The sequence below is a fragment of the Chiloscyllium punctatum genome, chromosome 33 (assembly GCF_047496795.1).
Source record: "Chiloscyllium punctatum isolate Juve2018m chromosome 33, sChiPun1.3, whole genome shotgun sequence".
Classification (NCBI taxonomy): Eukaryota; Metazoa; Chordata; class Chondrichthyes; order Orectolobiformes; family Hemiscylliidae; genus Chiloscyllium; species Chiloscyllium punctatum.
This window is the reverse complement of record NC_092771.1, coordinates 75,359,511-75,380,205: the sequence shown is the minus strand read 5'-3', so window position 1 is coordinate 75,380,205 and position 20,695 is coordinate 75,359,511. Positions and strand designations below refer to the sequence as shown.

The 20,695-nt window shown below is 44.4% G+C and overlaps 1 long non-coding RNA gene across 2 annotated transcripts; it reads right to left on the bottom strand.

Moving 5' to 3' along the window:
- Positions 1-1,205: 1,205 nt before the first annotated feature.
- Positions 1,206-18,651, bottom strand: LOC140458576 (uncharacterized). Of its 2 annotated transcripts, XR_011953591.1 has the most exons (6): positions 18,528-18,651; positions 17,426-17,543; positions 11,409-11,493; positions 11,192-11,326; positions 2,627-2,725; positions 1,206-2,074 (listed from the first exon to the last, which is right to left on the bottom strand). It is a non-coding gene; the product is annotated as an uncharacterized lncRNA (long non-coding RNA). The 2 variants fall into 2 exon arrangements; XR_011953590.1 differs by lacking the exons at positions 1,206-2,074; positions 2,627-2,725 and adding an exon at positions 9,891-10,078.
- Between the last annotated feature and the right edge of the window lie 2,044 nt (positions 18,652-20,695).

Below are 20,695 nucleotides of genomic sequence, written 5' to 3'. Positions count from 1 at the left end.
CATGGACTGGAACTGGCAATTGACACTGAAAGGTTACTGTATAAAATATCTTCAATGGTATTACCAGACGTGAGTGGTTTTAGGAAAATGACCTTGACTTACAGGCATTGAGTGTCAGAGCACTTCCTGTTGTGGGGCATCCTGTTTAGATTCAATCCATTGATAACTATTAGAACTGACTTTCACTGGCTCCGTCAAAATGGTCAGAGCATTATGGCTGTCATCGAAGGTGGTAACAAACTTCCCATGGGTTAAAAATCGTAAATGATAGAGTAGGTACGAGGTCTGATGACACTGTTGGAGTATTGATGTTGTTGTCAATCATACTAACTCGGCTGGAGTTGACAAGTTATATTATCTCTTTCTGAATCTCAGAATGTCTGTCTGGGCAGTAAGTCTCCGCAAACAGCAATGTGACAATGAGCAGGGATCATTCTGTTTTGATTTAAATTGTGACTGTAGCACGGCTGCTTCACAGCATCAGGTACAAAGTTGGAGTCCATCCTTGTTCAACAGCCTGTGTGCAGTTCCCACATTCTCCCCACGATAGTGTGGGCCCCCTCCAGGTGCTCTGGTTTCCCCCCACAGTTCAAATATTTGTGGGTTAGGTGGATCAATTGTGCGAAATTGTCCACAGTGTCCAGGATTGTGCAGACTCAGTGGATCAGCCATGGGAAATGCAGTGTAACAGGGATGGAGTGCTCCAGGTGGGATCCTCTTTGGATGGTTGGTGGGGTTTGATGGGCCAATGCTCTCCTGCCACACTGTTGGGATTCTATTCTATGATTGAGGTTAAAGCAGGGTGTCCTTGGAGAAGGAGCATGTGGTATGTATCAATGTTCTCGATGTCTTTAGATAGAGGTGGGCACCGCAGGGGATACAGTGCTTTACCTCCACTGCTGTCCCCTCACCCCTAACTCTACTTTGATTTGGTCCCTTCCCATTCTGTCATTTGTAAGGGTTTGCTTTGCCCGTAATGGGCCTTGTTTGTAAATATTCAATTGGTTACACGGGTGGTTCACTGCTGGTGATTATATATTAACAAAAACCCAAAATGGTGTAATGATGAACATGGGAAGGTTGCTCAGCTGTGTGTGATAACACTTCTGGGTAGGAGAAATGGGGGGGAAACCACTTCACAGCTCACAGAAGGAGAACTGAAAAGCAGTTAAATCAAACCAACAGGTTCAAACAGGGAGGGAATATTTCCCTGCAGTTTGAGTAACTGGAAAGTGATGGTGTCCGGGAATAGACGGGATTTTGTTTTACAAGGAGTTTGAAATTTTAAAAAACTGTTAGTTTCATTTCTTTTCTTTTAGTTTTATTTATTGTGGAATAAATAGCTGCAATATTTTAAAACCAAATTCACAAACCTTGTGTTAAAGACAAATGTTAAATAAAATCCATCAAACCATCCCTCACTGAAAACTGATGTGGAAGTGCAATCTCCTGGAGAATCCCTGCCCACTTCTTCCTACCCGGGCTCCATGGCTATTTACATACCTGGGAGATAGCAGCAGGAGGCCATTTGGCCTTTCAATCCTGCTCCACCATTCAATGGGAAACAGCTGACCATCCAGCTCAGTCTCCTGTTCCTGCTGTGTTCCAATCCCCTTTCATGATTTTACCTCAAAGAACTATATCTAAGTCTTCCTTGGGCTTCACTGCCTTTTGTTCCAGTGATGTTGTTGTGTTACTGTGTGGGTGTCGGTGGGGTAATGTGATGGTGCTGCCTCCTGGAGGATGCACTCAGCGTCCCTCATCATCCTGCAGTAACATCAACTGGGTTTCAGCAACTAGAGATAGAAACCGTTTCCAGGATATGGGCATCACGGTCTCAGCCAGCATTTATTCCCCATCTCTCGCTCCCCTTGAGAAGATGGTCGTGAGCTGCTGTCTTGTACCATTCACAGTCCATTTGGCCCAGAGAGACCGACAATGCTGGGAGGGAGAGTGTTGCAGGATTTTAGCCCAGTGATTCTCTATCTTTAGTTCTTCAAAATGTTGTTTAACTTAATCATGATCTGCACATGATTTTGAGATTTCAGTCTGCAAATCTTCACCATCTAGCACCCTGTATAAAGGAATATGTACAGATTAGAAATTCAGAACAGACAATTCTAGTTTCTCTGGGAATATCTTTTTCCTCTTCCTTCCCCCAAAGCTGTAACCCTCCAGCCCACTTACTCTCTCTCACCATTCTGACTCTACTACCCCCTAATGTACACCCTTTACATTCTCATCGAGTTATTGATAAACAGATCTATGCCACCACTTCCCGTCCCTGGTTAGACTCTGCACCCTTTCTGGGTTCACTTTCTTTCCCTTCAGTTGCTGCAAGTCAATAATGTAACAGCAGAATGAAACAAAAGGAAACAGAAAGGGAGGTGGCAGATCCTGGACAGAAGAGGAACCTTCAGTCTGGGAGAATGGGTCAGATCCTTCTTTGTTTCTCATTGGTCGATTCCAGTGTTATGACAAGTTGGGAATGGAACTTGGTCCCTGTGGGTGTGGTGACACTTTGACCCTCCAACAGATCAATACTACAAGCAAATACGTTCCTCCTCCACACAGAATGTGAAATACTTTCCACTAGTTACCCCAAAGCACATACTCCAAAACTCACCCACATTCTGTACTTGTGCAGTGCCAGGTTTCCCGACGTGTGGTCCCTGCCTCGGAATTTGGGAGTTGCAGTCCTCATACAGCCACTGGAGCCCTGTCTCTGGAATGTGAATGAAAAGGGTGGGGTGGAGGATGTTGTGTATCGGATTCCCATTCAGACACATGGGACATGTGGGCTGTCACTGGGATTTACTGAGACATCCGATTAGACAACCTGATTTCTGACGTAAGGAACATAGATTCAGCCAATTGGGGGATAGGGAGGTTAATAAGGCGCAGTCGGTTTTAAGCAGAGGTGGTTCAGTGGCGAGCGCTACTGCCTCACAGTGTCAGGGACCTTAGGCGACTGTGTGGAGTTTACACATTCTCCCCATGTTTACATGGTTTTGTCCAGTTCTCCAGTTTCCTCACACAGTCCAAAGATGTGCAGGTTAGGTGGATTGCCTATGCTAAATTGCTGATAGTGTCCATGCACGTGCCGGTTAGACAATTAGCCATGGGAAATGGAATGTTACAGGGAACGAGTGGGTCTGAATGGGATATTCATCAAAGGGTTGGTGTGGACTCGATGAATGAATACCCTGTTTCTGCACTATAGGGACTCTATTCTAATCTCATGAGGAAGAATGTACCTATCTCAATGTGTTGTGAATCTGTGGAATTTCCTATTGAAAATGCGGTGGATGCCAGGACAGTGACCCAATTTAATGAAGAGATACAGATGTTGAATTTGCAATGGGTTGAAGGGTGAGACAGAGCAGGCGTGAAAATCCAGCTGAGACCGAGGTGAGCTCAATCATCACCGTATTAAATGGTGGAGCTGGTTCGAAGGGCTGCATTGCCTCTCCTGTGTCCAGGGCTTATCTTCTTACGGTAATAACTGGAAAGCTGAATCCAAAAATCACCACCTTCACCAAAGGAGATTTTCAGAAACAGCAGGATAGTCAGGTGGTTTAGCATTCCAAACTTAGGTAGTGAGTAAGCGTGTAGAAGATAATGATTTTGGAATTTTAAACTGAGGGGAGACAGTGATTTATGGTTTTATACTGTGTCGTACATTCACAGCGTCCAGAATACTCTGTTGTGAATATCTATTCTGGACTTTATTACAAAGCCAAGGTCTCTGACAATGAAAACCAAAACACCCAGGAAACATCGTCTCACCTCGTAATCTGATAAAAGACTTCTGATCAGTCTGGTTGAACTTAGAACACAGATGGAAAGCTGGAAGATTAGATCCAATCCCAAGATCCAGTGCTTAAACAAAGGAGACGACAATAGGATGAGGCAGGAGTTGGCTAATGTAGACTGGAAACAAAGACTTTATGGTGGGAAAGTTGACGCACAGTGGGGGAATATAAAGCAATTTTTCGAAGTGCTCAGCAAAAGTATATATCAGGGAAAAGGAAGGACTGTAGGAAAAGGAGTAATCTGCCGTGGGTGGCTCAGGAAATAAGGGAGTCTATCAAACTGAAATAGAAGGCATACAAATTTGGCAAAGACCAAGGAGAAACTAGGAGATTAGAAAACCTTTAAAGATCAACAGAAAGCGAGATGGGATTGGGGGAGAAAAGCGATGAGTAGCTATCCCCAGGGCTGGAATAGCTGTTTACACTGCTAGAGGGGAACCTATTATGTGGGGAACATATGGCCTCTGTAGTTGTTGAAGCACTTAACTGTTACCATAGAGATTATCCTGATCAAGTTAAAAATCACAGCACATTCCAAAAGCTTGTGCTTCCAAATAAACCTGTTGGATTTTAACCTGTTGTGTGATTTTTAAACTTTGTCCACCCCACCCCAATACCGGCTCCTCCACATCAGAATCCTGACAGACAGCCCCACTGAAACTGAAGTGCCTGTCAGATAATTGAGGGAGCCACAGGGAGGGGGGGGGGTCTTTCTAACTGCTGTTGCCATGGAGAGAATACTGAGAGACAGTCTCTATTCAAAGTCCCAAACCACAAAGGTATAAGAATGGGAGCTTTACATCGGACAGGCGGGGAGTTACCTGATGCTGCCTGGAGGTGTTTTGCATGTACACTATCTTTGTTACTGCCATGTTTCATCAATAAAGACTCAAAGAAGACCCCTCAGACTTCTGTGCCTCGTTATTCCTATCCTGCAGGGTTCAGCAGTCAGACTTCACAGTGGAGGAAACGTAGAACATGCCAGTAATTGATAAGGAGACTAAGGAGGGTGAAGACCTAGATAATAACCATTATCATGAAAGAAACAAGCTAATGGAGTTAAAGGTACACAAGTCTCATTGCCCTGATGGAATATATCCCAGGATACCAACAGAGTTAGTGGGAGAAATAGCAAATGCACTTAGAGTTATAGAATCCTACAGCAGAGACAGGCCCTTTGGCCCATGCCGACCAGAATGTCCATCCACACTAACCCCATTTCCCTGCACTTGGCCCATTTGCTTCTGACCCTTTCCTATCCATGTATTTGTCCAAATGCCTTTTACCTGTTGAGAGTGTTCCTGCCTGAACCACTTCCACTGGCAGCTCATTCCATATACATTCCACCCTCTGTGTAAAACAGTTGCCCCTCAGCTTCCCTTTAATTCTTTCTCCTCTAACCTTAAACTGATCCAATCAAGCCGTCCAATCCTTGAGTTCCTGGGAAAAAGACTGAGTGCATTCACCTTATCCATGCCTCTCATCGTCTTATACACTTCTAGAAAAGAACCCCCTCAGTTTCCTCTGCTCTTAACATAAAATCCTCACTTGTCCAACCTCTCTCTGTAACTCAGACCCCTGAGCCCTGGCAACATCCTTGTAAATTGTTCTGCACTTTTTACAGTTTAATAACTGAAACCTACATTACATTCATCATATTTCCAGTATTTCCCCGCGGCGCTGGAACCGACGTGACAATGCCAATGGATTACAATCCATGATCGAGAATGAACTCCTTTACAACAATCCCGTTTTCATAGTGTTTCCCATGGTGCAGGTATCCTTGTGTCTTTCTGGTTGTATGGTTAATTAAAGACTTGTCCTTCTAAAAGCAAAGTTGTGGCTTCATTGTTCCTGGGAAATGTGCCATGATTTTCCAGACTTTCAAAAACAAATGAAATCTCTCTCCACACTCACCACACTGACACGGACTTGGCTGTGTCTCAGTACTTTCCCAGTCACATTGAGATTTGAAATATTCGCCCACGGACAGAATGCACACCTTTCCTTCCAGATGAAAAGGCCAATGATATTCAGATCGGCACGGATCAAGTAACTATCAGATCTGAACATGAAGTTCAATTTGAATTTCTCATTCACAAATCCACCCTTTCAGTACCATACAACAGAGCACACAAGTTACTACTGTTAATACAGAATGGAAATTCATAAGACAATTGTAGTATTAAACTGTAGTTTCCTTGTTTCCCCCAAAGCTTTAAACCTCAGTCTCACAATTTCTCTCTTCTGTGAACTGAAATCCAAACCAATCCCCCCACTCCTTTGACAGATTAATCCCTCACACCCGCAGCCTCCTTCCCAGACACTGACCTATACTGTGCATACTCCTACAATTGGTCAGCACTGCACCCGTGCACTGGTCTCCCCTCCTACAGCACTTGCTCCCGATTATACAGGAGTCTGGGTGATTGACAGCAGCTGCTGCCCAATATATCAGAATCCCTACAGTACGGAAACAGGCCCTTCGGCCAAACAAGTCCATACTGACCCTCCAAAGAGTAACTTACACAGACCTTTTCCCCCTAACTAATGTAACTAATATTATGGACAATTTCGAATGGCCAATTCACCTGCCCTGCACACCTTTGGATTGTGGAGGAAACCCGCTCAGACACGGGGAGAATGCACAAACTCCACACAGTCGCCCATGGCTGGAATCGAACCCGGGTACCTGGTGCTGTGAGGCAGCAGTGCTAACCACTGAGCCGTCTCTATCGATTTGAATCCCACCATCTGAAATGGAGACATTTGAAATCAATAGTTTTTGAAATAATAATAATCCATAAATAAGTATAAAACCATTGCTGATGTACAAAATATCCAAACATTTGTCCTTTTAGAAAGACATCTGCCCATCCTCTCGTGGTCTGCACGACATACTCACAGCAAAGTGTTTGCCTCTCGATTACCCTCTGAAATGGCTGAGCAAGCTACTCAGTTCAAGGGCAGCTAGGATTGGGCAAGAAAGGCTGGTCAGCCAGAGACACCCACATCCCATACCTGATTTAATAAATAATCCATTAGGATGGTCCCACTGGAACTGTGCTGGGACCAGTGTCCTGGCCAATAATGTTGGTAGGTTTATGGACAGGGCTTTAAACTGACAGAGAGGATGCAGGGTTCAGGTGAAAGGAGCTTTCCAAATCCAAAGAGAAAAGGTGACGCATAGGAACAGCATGGGAATGTGGCTGAAGACAAGCAGAAAGGGACAGGATGTGACAAAGTTTAACTCAAGTCGCACAACAGTGAATCGGTTTTTGACAGAAAGTTGTGGGAAAGAGCAATTTTGTTTTGGAATGGACAAAGTCTCATCAATAAGGTCGATGGATTTGTGACCCAAAGTTAAAAGAGATTTCGACACCAGGGAGACATGGTTTCCGGGCGAACAAAAGATGGAACATAAATATTCAATGATCCACAACCTTGCAGAAACTCAGGCGAAATGGGCAATCCTAACAATAATGGATAACAACGGCATTACAGAGAAATCATTTGGCCTCAGATCATGAAGTAGAGTCAGCCAGTCGTCAAATTCTGGCCAGTCCTTGCCAAGGACACAAGCAGCAGAACAGTTTTAGCCACAGAACAGCATTTCATTGCTCATCACTGCATTGCACATGAATTCATTGGAATTTTTTAAACAAATGTATTGTGATAATTTTGGGAAAGTTCAATATTCGCATCATCTGGGACAATCACACAGATAAGTGTGATATTGGAAGGGGAGTAAAGAGATTTTTTTCAGTGTTTCTTTGAATAACACACTGTGCAACTGGCTAGGGATGTAACTATCTCAGGTAAATAGTTGTGAGATGAAACTTAGTGAATGAGTCAAGTCACCTGGAGAGATCCTCTGGGAAATTGCGATAAAGTGCAATTTAAATTAATTTAAAGCATTTCAGTGAATCACAGAAAGGCCAAGCTACAACTAGAAACAAAAATAGCCAATCACATAAGTTTGACAGTAGAACTGACCAAGGTTAACAGACTCAACAGACTGAAATATGTGTCTGTAAATGGACAGTGGAAAACGTTTGAAAGAACAGAGTAAAACACTCAACAAAAGAACATTTCATTGAAACAGACAAATCCTCAGCAAGAAATTCCCACCGGTCCCTCACTCAGAACAAAATGGATCATATTAGATTATGAGGTGGAGAAGGTCACCAAAAAGTACTTAAAATCCTAAAGTGAGAGTGTGTTTTAGGAGTAAGTTTTAAAGAGATTGCAAAGGGTCTGCAAGCAGGGGGAGGGCTGTGGGAAGGGGAATCATTGTCAGCGTTTAATGACACGACAGGATCAGGGAGAGACGAATGTGCTGAGAGTGTTACAGAGAGTCATCAGGGCCTGAACAGTGTTACAAAGTCAGTACGGATTGCTGCAGCTGGAGGGGTTTGCAGCAATGTGGAGGGACATATGAAGGAGAGGATCAACCAGTTGCTAATCAAAAAAACAACACTTCAGTGACTACAGGATTAGTCAGACACAGTATTGACCATCCTCAGGCCACAGGATTATTCACGAACAGCATTGACCGTCCTCAGCCACTATAATATTCACACATAGTACTGACGAACCTCAGTTCCCAGGATGATTCACATACAGTATTGACCATCCTCAAGAGAGAATTATTCAAACACAGTATTGACCATCCTCAGGATATAGGATTATTCACACATATTATTTCCCATTCCCAGATTACTGGACTATTCACACACAGTATTGACTGTCCTCAGGCCACAGGAATATTCATATAGTATTTCCAATCCTCTGGCCACAGGATTATTCCCACACAGTGTTGAATATTCTCAGGCCACAGGATTATTCCCACACAGTGTTGAATATTCTCAGGCCACAGGATTATTCCCACACAGTGTTGAATATTCTCAGGCCACAGGATTATTCCCACACAGTGTTGAATATTCTCAGGCCACAGGATTATTCCCACACAGTATTGAATATTCTCAGGCCACAGGATTATTCCCACACAGTGTTGAATATTCTCAGGCCACAGGATTATTCCCACACAGTACCGACCATTTTCAGACTGCAGCATTAATCCCACACAGTATTGAATATTCTCAGGCCAAAGAATTATTCATAAACATTTAGATTCAATTACATTACAGTGTGGAAACAGGCCCTTCGGTCCAACAGGTCCACACCGACCCGCCGAAGCGCAACCCACCCATACCCCTACACCTAACACCAATGAACAATTTAGCATGGCCAATTCACCTGACCTGCACATCCTTGGACTGTGAGAGGAAACCGGAGCATCCGGAGGAAACCCACGCAGACACGGGGAGAAAGTGCAAACTCCATACTGTCAGTCGCCTGAGGTGGGAATTGAACCTGGGTCTCTGGTGCTAACTGTGCCAATGTGCTGCCCACTAATAGTATTGATCATCCTCAGGACACCGGATTATTAGCACACAGTATTTACCATCCTCAGGCCACAGGTTTATTTACACACAGAATAGAATATTCTCAGGCCTCAGGATTATTCACGCACAGTATTGACCTTCCTCAGGCCACAGGATTACTCACGAACAGCATTGACTGTCCTCAGCCACTATAATATTCACACATAGTACTGACGAACCTCAGTTCCCAGGATTATTCACATACAGTATTGACCATCCTCAAGAGAGAATTATTCAAACACAGTATTGACCATCTTCACTCAATAAGATTAATTCACACACAGTATTAAGTATCCTGAGCCTACAGGATTATTTACACACAGTATTGAAGTTCTCAGGCCGCAGGATTTTTCACACGCTATATTGACCATCCTCAGGCCACAGTAATATTCACAGACAGTATTGTGCATTCTCAGTTCCCAGGATTATTCGCACACAGTATTGACCATCGTCAGGAAAGAATCATTCAAACACAATATTAGCCATTCTCAGGATACGGGATTATTTACACACAGTACGGAAATTCTCAGGCCGCAGGATTTTTCACAATTTATGTTCACAATCCTCAGGCCAAAGGATAACTAACACTCAGCATTGACTATCCTCAGGCCACAGGGATATTCACACATTATTGACCATCCTCAGGCCACTGGATTGTTCACACATCATTGGGGCAATCACAGGCGACACAGTATTGATATTCTCAGGCCACGTGAGTATTCACACACTGTACTGACCATTCTCAGGTCCCAGGATTATTCACACACTGTATTGACTCTCCTCAGGTCTGCCAGCTACAGGAGTAGATCTGCTAACCTGAAAGGCAGTTAAATAGTCATTGGATAGTCATATGGATGAGAATGGAATAGTGTCAGCTACTTGGGCTTCAAATTTGTTCCACAGCTTGGCGCAACATCGAGAGTCAAAGAGCCTGTACTGCGCTGCCACATTCTATGTTCTAGAGGGAATAAATATGAAAGGAGCGAAGAAAGACGTAAAAGGGATTGGAGGAGAACATTTTCCACACATAGGATGGTGCAGGTATGGAATGAGCTTCCAGAAGAAGTGGTAGAGCAAAGTACAATAACAACATGCAAAAGACATTTGGGCAGGTACATGGAGAGGAGAAGCTTTGAAGGGATTTGGGTCAAATGCAGGGAAACTTGAATCGTTCAGGGTCTCTGGTCATTATGGACTATTTGAATCAAAGGAGCGGTTTCCATGCTGTATGACTCTGTCTCCAGTGATTGGAGGAGGAGATTACTTAGATAAGGCATGTTGTAGACACTGAAGCAAGTTACAGCGACAGGGATGGTAGTCTGGAATGCAGTACATTTCAAATATGTGGAGGGACGATTGGGATAGGAGGAGGTTACAGACGTAGGATCTGTTATAGGAGTTACAAATTATTGAAGACACTGGTCCACAAGACATGCCGTAGATGCAGCGTTGGAGAGTAGCAAGTCTTAGTACAACAGAACTTAAAGCCAGGGTGGTGATTGTGCATGAGGTGGGGATATTCTGTACTCCCCCTCCAGAACTGTATCGATGTCATGTCTTGTTAACAGAGGTTTGGAGCCTTCTCATTGCTTTCTGCTCGGTTGTCGAGACTGGATGAAGTTAGCAATATTGAGGGTTGTAGAGTTAGCAAGGACTCTTTAGACTGGTCACGGTTACAAACCTCTCGTGGGAGGCCTGCTTTCCCCTCTGTTGTCCAGATGCTCACCAAGGCAGCACAGGCCTGGATTGAAAACTGGGAACTCTCGATGCTGTCTCAGTGCAACAAAACATACAGTGGGGGTGGTGATTGAGCCTGAGGTGTGTCTGTACTGTGCTCTCCCTCCAGCACTGTATCTGTGTCATGTCTTGTTAGCCGATGTTTGGAGATATCTCATTGCTCTCTGCTCTGTGCACTGTGAGTGATCTTACCTCACTGCAGGATTTATTGAATGCTCCAGATCTCCCTGCCCTTTGTCGCTCTGGCTGACCAACCATCTTCAATGAGGTGATGGATGAGACACCCAGCAATTGGGAAGACTATTGAGTCGGGAACTTCCTAAATACCTACAGGAGACAGAGAAATAGACAGTCTCTGAAATTAGGGTGATGGAAACACATGCAGAATGGTAATAATTGCCATACTGACCTGAAAAATCCCAATCTCCATCTCTGGTCTGTGCTGCTTCATCTCTCTGGAGAGATGGATTCTGTTGGCTCAGGATCTGGAGTAGCTGGAAGAGTGAGAGACACTGACAGAGGCAGCAATTAAACCCTCACAGTGAGGAATACCAAATGGAGAGATACTCAGTGATATCAGCAGAGCGCAGGAAGATTTCATAACAAACCATTGTGTAGAAAGAAGGGGTTTTGATTCATTTTGCTTCTGGTGTCAGTGCTCAGGGATGGGAAACCTGTGAGAAGGTGAAGTGATGGTCTGGTGGTATTATCGCTGTGCTATTTATCCAGAAACTCAGCCATGTTCAAATCCCACCATTTTAAATAGGAGAATGAATGAGTGGTGTGAAGACTGGAGAGGGTTACAGTGATATCATGTGCTCTCCAGGCTGGAGGAAGGTGCACAGATGGGGAGGTTGGTAAGGACTCGAGAATGTTAGAGACAGGGTGGGCTGTAGGTTCTGGACAAGATGACAGAGATGAGGAGCTTTTTTGAGCACAGAGACCATAACTGTTAGCTTCAAAGACATTATGGAAAAAGATAAGGGTAATGCAGAAGCTAAGTATCTAAACTTGGGGAGGCCATTAATCATTAGATTATCACTGTCATTCAACGTTATCATTAGACTGGCAAGCCTCGACTGCAAGGAACTACACTTGTTGGAGTCTCTATTTGGAACATGGGAGATGTTAAATGTGATGCAGTGAGAATTCAGAGCAAATGTGTTTTGCGAGGAGTGAATGGCTCAAACAGCACATTTAGCAAATACTGATCAAGTGATATTGTGAGTTTGAGAAAGAAAATACAGAGCAATAAAAACAGACGAAGCCATTCAAAAGTCTAGAGTGTGTGGGGCAGGGGGAATGGGGTGGATGGGGGTGGTGGTTGTAGTCCTTAAAAATGAACAGGCAAACAACGGTCACAAAATATCCTTAGCTAATAATGTTAAGGATAAGCCACAAGGTACTTAATAAGTACAGTCAGAGTAAGAGAATTCCCAACGAAGCAGTGGGGCCTGTTAGAAACCAAATGGGCAATCAGTGCATGGAGCCAGAGGAAGAAGGTGAGGTCTTCAATGAATACTTCCCATCTGTATTCACACAGGAGAAAGACATTGAAGCCAGGGATGGTGAGGTTCTGGAACATCTTAAGATCAATGAGGAGGAGGCATTAAATATTTTCACAGGCAAAAAGGTGGAGAAATCCCCAGTAACAATAAAATATATCCCAAGCTGCTATGGGAGGTCATGGGGCAGATTGCTGGGGCCCTGGCGGATATATTTAATACTTTACTGGCCACAGCTGAAGTGCTGAATGACTGGAGGATCGCCAATGTGATTCCTTTGATCAAGAGCAGCAGGGATAGGCCAGGTAATTACACAGCAGATAGTCTGATAGGAGGGGGAGGGAAATTAATGGGAACAATTCTGAGGAACATGATGAATCAACATTCGAAAGGACAGGAATATATTAGGAATTGTCTGTATGGATTTGCTTGAGGACTGTCCTCTGATTTTGATGAGGGCAATGCAGATGATGTGGGTTACATGGAGTTCATTAAGGTCTTTGACAAGGTCCCACATGGACGGCTCGTCCAAAAGGGAAGAGCCCATGGCATCCAAGGCAAGTTGATAAATTGTATCCACAATTGGTGGAGGATTGTTTTTACGATTGGAAGCCTTTGTCCAGTGGATGTACAACAGGGATCTGTGCAGGAACCATCTCGGATTAATATCTCGGATATGAAAGCAGAAGGAATCATTAGTAGGTTTATCGATGACATGAAAAGTGAGGGTGTTGTCCACAGTGAGGGGGATGGTCTCAGGCTGCAGTCTGATATCGATCAGATGATAAACTGAGCAGAGTAATGGCAGACAGTGTTTACTTCTGATCACTGTGAGGTAATGCACTGTGGGGAGTCTCGTAAGCGAACAGTATACGTCATGAATGGTAGGTCCTCCTGGAGAACTGAGGAACACAGGGACCTTGGTGGGCAAGTCCCTGGATGTCTGAAGATGTCAGCACAGGTACACAGTCATTATGTAAGTGGCCCAACTGGAGAATGGGGCTAAACCTGACCTCCCCTTGGGAAACAAGGTCGGGAATGGGACTGAGGTGTTAGTGGGGGAGCACTTTGGAAAGTCACCACAATTGTATTAGTTTGAAAATAGCAATGGAAAAGGACAGGCTTGGTCCACAAGTTCAAGTTATACCATGGAGCAAGATAGTATTAGACATAAATTTTAAAAGTAGATCTGGGAGGCTATTTGCAGGTAAAGGCAAGTCTGGCAAATAGGAATATTTTACAATCAAGATAAAAGGAGCGTTCAGCACCAGCGTGTTCCTGTTAGTGTGCAGCTCAATGCTGACTGAATTAAGAAATACTGGCTGAGTTTCGAGGCTCTGGTCAAGAAAACAGGGGGGCACATAACTGGCTGACTCAAGTGAATCCCTTCAGGAGCATCGGGGCTGTAGAAATACTCTTAGGATGGAAATCAGGAACGTAAAGACGGAACATAAGATAGCTTCGGCAGAGAAAGTTAAGGAGAATTGAAAGAGATTCTATAAGTGTATTAAGAGCAAAAGAAGAGTGAGGGACAAAACAGGTATCCATAATGATCAATGAAGCCAACAATGTAGTCAACTACAGGATCCGAAACAAATATTTCACTTTGGAACTTAGTGTGGATAAAGACTGGGGCGCTCGGGGGACTAAACAGTGTTTGTCTGAACTACTATTAGAATACTGTGTGCAATTCTGGTCTCAATGCCATCGGGAGGATGTTATGGAACATGAAAGGTTCGGAAGAAATGAACAAGGATGCTGCCAGGGTTGAAGGGTTTGCTCTTCAGGGAAAAGCCTGAATAAGCTGGGGCTGTTTTCACTTGAACATGGGAGGCTGAGGAGTTAACCGATAAAAGGTGTTTAAAATCATGATGGTCATCGATAGGGTCAATAGACAAGGTCTTTTTCCCAGGCTGGGGGTTTCCAAACCGACAGGGCATAGCTTTAAAATGCGAGAGGAACGTTTCGAAGGGACCTAAAGGAAAACTGGTTCCGGCAGAGTCTATGGAACAAACTGCCAGTGGAAATAGTGGAGGCTGATAGAAATACATTTTATATGATGGGTATATGAATAAAAAGGATTTAGAGGGATATTGGCAAAATTCTGGCAAATGTGACTAGATACATCATGCAGGAGTTGGTCTGAAGGATCTGTTTCCGTGCTGTACATCTCTATAACTCAATATCTTGAAATGAGTCCACATTATCGAAGAGGAGGTGCTGGAGGTTTTAAACCACAAAGGTAGATAAATCCCCAGGCCCTGATTAAATGTATCTCAGGACATTATGGGAAGCTGGTGAAGAAATTGTAGGGCCCCTAGCAGAGATATCTGTACCATGTGTGATAGGCAGGTAGACTGGAGGGTGGCATTGTGGACAGTGAAGAAGGTTTTCTGAGATTACAAAGGGATCCTGATGAAATGCGTGAATGGCTGAAAAACTGTCGATGGAGTTCAATCTGTATAATGCGAGGGAATGCATTTGGTACAACAAACACAGGCAGGGCCTATACAATTAATGGTAGGACCTTCAGTCGTGTTGTAGAACAGAGGGACCTCGAGGTATAGGTACATAATTCTTTGAAGTTTGCAACATGGAGACAGGATGGTTAAAAAGGGACTTGCCACACTTGCTTTCATTACTTTGGATATAGGAGTTGGGAAGTCTCATTGAGATTATACAGGCCATTGGTGAGTCCTCTTCTGGAATACTGTGTTCAGTTCAGGTCGCCCAGTTATCAGAAGGATATTATTAAGCTCGAAAGGGTTCAGATGAGATTTACTGGAATGTGGCTGGTTATGGAAGTTTTCAGTTCTAAAGAAAGGCTGAATAGGTTGATATTTTTTTCATTGAAACCTGAATGTTGACAGATGACCTCGTAGAAGTTTATAAAATAATGAGGGGAATAGATAGAGTTAATGGGAGCTGGTTTTTTTTCCCAAGGACAGGGGAGTTTCAAGACTAGAAGCTACATTTTTAAGTGTAAGAGGAGAGACATTTAAAAAAAAAGTCATGAGGGTCACATTGTTACACAGAGAGTAGATTGTGTGTGGACTGAACTTCCCAAGGAAGGGGTGAATGTGGGGACAATTACAATGTTTAAAAGACATTAGGATTAATACATGAATAGGAAAGGTTTGAAGGGATAGGATCAAGGTACAGGCAGGTGGGACAAGATCAGTTTTCGAGTATGGTTAGCATTGACCGAACAGTGTGGTCTGACTCTCTGACTATGATTATAATGTTGTGTCATTAATTAACAAAGGCTGCAAGAGGAAGCCAGGAAACTACAGACTGATGAGCCAGACATCAGGGTGCGTCAGTTGTTGGAGGTCATTCTGAGAGGTAGGTGGTATTTGGAATGACAAGGACTGATTACGGCAGCCAGTATGGCTTTGTGCATAGGAAAACATGCCTCACAAATTTGACTTGAAGATAGATGAAGGCAGAGCAACAGACGTTGTTTCTGGCTTCAGCAACCCTTGGTCAGGGTGTAGCATGATACATTGGTTAGTAAGGTTAAGTCACAAGGGATCAGGGAGAGCTAGCCAACTGGATACAAAATGGGATGAAAGTGGGAGACAGAGGGTGGGGGGAGAGGGTTGTTGTTCAGACTGGGGCCTCTGACCAGCAGTGTGCTGTAAGGATTGGTGCTGGGGCCACTGTTGTGCACCACTTACATAAACAATCTGAGTGAAAATATAGGAGTCCCTGTTAGTATGTTTGTGGATACCAAGATTAGTGGAAGAGTGGGCAGGGAATATAGTTATCGAAGGGGATGTTAATCAACTGGGCCAGTGGGCCAAGGAATGAAAGATGAAATTTAATTCAGGCGTTCGATTTAGTTCAGACAAACCAGGGAGGATTAAAACAGTTAATGGTAGGGACCTGCGCAGTGTTGTCAAACAGAGGGAGATCAAGGGGTGCAGTTACATTGTTCCTTGGAAGTGGCATCACAGGGGGACAGGGAGGGGAAAGCAGCATTTGGCACACTTGTCATCAGTGGCCAGAACATTGAGTACATGAGTTGGAGATATTTGTAACATTGTCGTCAATATTTCTCCTGGGCAGAGGAGGCCACGGGGTGACCTTATAAAGGTGTATGAAACAATGTAGGGCTTAAGTAAGGTGCATTGCGAAGGGTAGGTGAGTCCAAATCGAGAGCCATAAACATGTGGTGAGAGAGCAAGGATTTAAAGAGGGAGCTGAGGGGCAACATTTTCCACAGAGGATGGTGCATAGATGGAGCGGACTGCCAGAGGAAATGGTGAAATCAAGTACAATTACAACATGGAAATGACACTTGGTCAGGTACATGGAGAGGAGAAGATTGGAAGGGATATGGGCCAAACACAGGCAAATGCAACTCATTCCATTTAGGAAACATCAAACAAAGAGTAATGCAGCACAGAAACAGACCCTATGTCTCCAGTTGTTGGAGGAGGAGACTATCGAGACAAGGCATGTTGTAGAGACTGAAGCAAGTTACAGCGATACGGATGGTCATCTGGACTGGAGGTTTCAAATATGTGAAATAATTGGTGAGAGGGGAGGAGAAGACAGAGATAGGAACTGTTATAGGAGTTAGAATGATTGAAGACACTGGTCCACAAGATGAGCCATAGATACAATGTTGGAGAGGGAATAGTTAACAGAAAGATCCCAGGCAGCATTACCACTCTCTCATTGCAGGCCTGTTTTCCCCTCTGTTGTCCTGGTGCTCAACAAAACAGCACACGCCTGGATTGAAAACTGGGAACTCCCGATGCGATCTCAGTACAATAAAACTTAAAGTAGAAGTGGTGATTGAGCCTGAGGCGAGTCTGCTCCCCCTCCAGCACTATATCGATGTCATGGCCTGTTAGCTGATGTTTGGAGCCCTCTCATTGCTCTTTGCTCTGTGCACTGTGTGTAATCTTACCTGGTGGCAGGATTTATATAAGGCTCCTGACCTCCCTGACCTTTTTCTCTCTGGCTGACCAAACATCTTCCCAACCAGCAGTTGGCAGGTCTATTGAGTCAATAACTCCTTCAAGTACCTGTAGAAGACACAGAAATAGACAGAATGGGAAATTAGACTGATGCTTGTGAGGGTTACACATGTAAAATGGCACTGAGCCCCACAGAGATCTGGAAAATCCCAGTCTCCATTCCTGGCCTGTACTGCCTCATCTCTCTGGAGTGGAGAATTCTGTTGGCTCAGGATCTGGAGTAGCTGCAAGAGTGAGAGACGCTGACAGAGGCAGCAATTAGACCCACACAGTGAGGGACCGCACAAGGAGAGATACTGAGTGACATCACCAGAGTTCAGCATCAAATAATTGTGCACAAAGAAAGGGTTTTGATTCATGTTGTACTGGGATGTGCAACCTGTGAGCAGACGAAGTTATGGCCTAGGGGCATTATTGTGAAGCAATTTATCCAGAAACTCAGCAAAAGTTCTCTGGACAGTTTTAAATCCCGCCATTGCAAATGATTGAATGTGAATGAAATGCTTCAAAAAAGATTTAATTAAAAACAGGTAAGTGAGTATTAAACAATTGCTGATGTTAAGAAAAATCCATCGGGTACATTCCTGTCTTTAGTGAAGTAATCGAAGATGGGTCTGGGGTATCACAGGTATTACAGAACAACAGCTGAGGGAGGGACAGGACAGGCAGCTCAATGTTCCAGGGGACAGATGCTGCAGGAAGGACAGAAGGGGAGCTGAGAGAGGAGGAGAGCTGCTGGTTCTGATGGGGTGAAACATCACAGCAGGACTGAGAGAGGATATTCCTGCAGGATCGCCCAGTGACGCTGTGTTCGTGGAATTAATCAATAACAATGGGGCTTCCCTTTCCTCTGATTGTTCTACAGACCCCGAGAGCCCCGCCCTCCTGCACCTTGACCTTCTCAAGATGGCGGCCCTGACCATCCTCACTCTTCCCTCAAACAAATGGCGGCCGTGACCCTGGACCACTTCCCTGATCAGAGACCGCCACCTCTTTACCCGGGCCTGGAGGGACTTTTTCGATTTTTTTAACCTTTATCCGGGACTTGTGAATTCTCTCCGCTCCTTTCTCCCGGCGATGCTCCCACACACCGGCTCTGAGCGCCGCTCTCTGGAGCCGATCGCAGCCGCTGCCGGAGAAAGCAGCTCCATTTCTCTCTGTCCTGACCAATGTGACACTGCGCATGCTCTGTATTGAAACCAAACCACGCCTGCGTCTGAGGTTATCATTGAATTGAGAGAGAATATTCATAACTGCACAGACTGATGGGTAAAATATTATTCATTAACAATTGTTTTGTCGAGGTACAGTCATAGAGATGTCTAACAGTCAAATAGATTGTCCGGTCCAAATCAACCATAACGGCCAGGTATGCAAATTACCAGTCGTTCTGGGAGCTTGAAAAGAAGTTTCTTACTCGAGTTATGTAAATCGATTGGAAATATGTACGTTATCAGATTTACATTTCAACTACAGTATTTCTTAAAATCTCACATTGATTTATAAGAGAGGTTTAATGCTCCACTATGTAGTGAGAATGATCAATCCTGCAAAATAGTTTGCTCTCTGACCAATCTTGAAGCGTTCACTCCCGAGAATGCTTTGGCCCCGCTCCTCACTCACTCTGGTTGGAGGACCGGCCGCTACTCGGTCTTCCTGTTCCGCCCCTTCCTCCCAATTGCAGAGTTGATTCAGGCGTGACTTAGCAGGCAAGGGACAAAGGAAGTTCGAGTCGATGTTTTGTGACGCGGTGAAAATATCCCGAATCTTGGACCGAGGGGCCTGGGTTCAATTCACAGCTTGTGTAATAACAACTTTTACCAGGTTCATTAAGAAAAACAAGGGAAGTCAGGAACAGAGAGAAAACAATAGAAAATGCATGCAATGTGGTGGGGCTCTCAATGCTCAGATTATTTGACTCTTTACCAAGCGTATCAGGGTCCCAGTACAGACTCTTGCACGCCTCTTAGTGCACAGCCAGATACCACGATTGTGGGGGCAAAATGTTGTGGGCTATAGAGGTGCTTTTCTGGAAGGCGCTCAGTTTTTGTGGTGAACACTGTTGAGAAGGAGTCGGGTTTTGTATGGAGCTACCTGTCCCCCTCCTGTTGCAGCCTCTTATTATTGTCGTGGCTCTACTTCGTACATGGAGAAAGTGAGGACTGCAGATGCTGGAGATCAGAGCTGAAAAATGTGTTGCTGGAAAAGCGCAGCAGGTCAGGCAGCATTCTCTACCTCGTACATGTTTGGTAGAGATCAGTGACACTTCGTAAGCCCACAATACAAGATCCATCACTCTGTTTAAGACAGTAAAAATCTCTTGTAGCACAATAGTCAGAGAACAATACAGTGCAGAATAGGCCCTTTGGTCCTTGATGTTGCGCCAACCTATGAACTATTCTCAGCTCATCCCCCTACACTATCCTGAAATCACCCATGTGCTTATCTAAAGGATTGTTTAAATCTCACTAACGTGGCTGAGTTAACTACATTAGTAGGTAGTGGATTCCATGTCCTAACCACTCTGAGTAAAGAACCTGCCTCTGTCATCTGTCTTAAATCTATCGCCCCTCGATTTGGAGATATGCCCCCTTATACACACTAATGTCATAATCCTAGGAAAAAGAATTTCACTGTCTACCCTATCTAAGCCTCCGATCATCTTGTATGTCTCTATCAAATCCTCTCTTCGCCTTCTTCTTGCCGCTGAGAACACGTTCAAGTCTCTCAACCTTTCCTCATAAGACCTTCTCTCCAGACCACACAACATCCTGGTAAATATCCTCTGCGCCTTTTCCCATGCTTCCACATCCTTCCAGAAATATGGGCACCAGAACTGCACACAATATTCCAAATATGGCTACACCAGTGTTTTGGATAGTTGCAGCATGATATTGCGGCTCCAGAACTCAATCCATCTCCAAATGAAATCTAACACACTGTATGCCGCCTTAACAGTAGTGTACACCTGGTGGCAACTTTCAGGCATCTATGTACATGGCCTCCAACATCCTTCTGCACATCTACACGACCAAGAATCTTTCCATTGACCCAGTACTCTGCCTTCCTGTTATCCTTCACAAAGTGCATCACCTTACATTTAGCTGCATTGAACTCCATTTGCTACATTCAGCCCAATTCTGCAGTTTATCAAAGTCCTCCTGCAACCTGTAACATTCTTCCACACTGTCCACTACTCC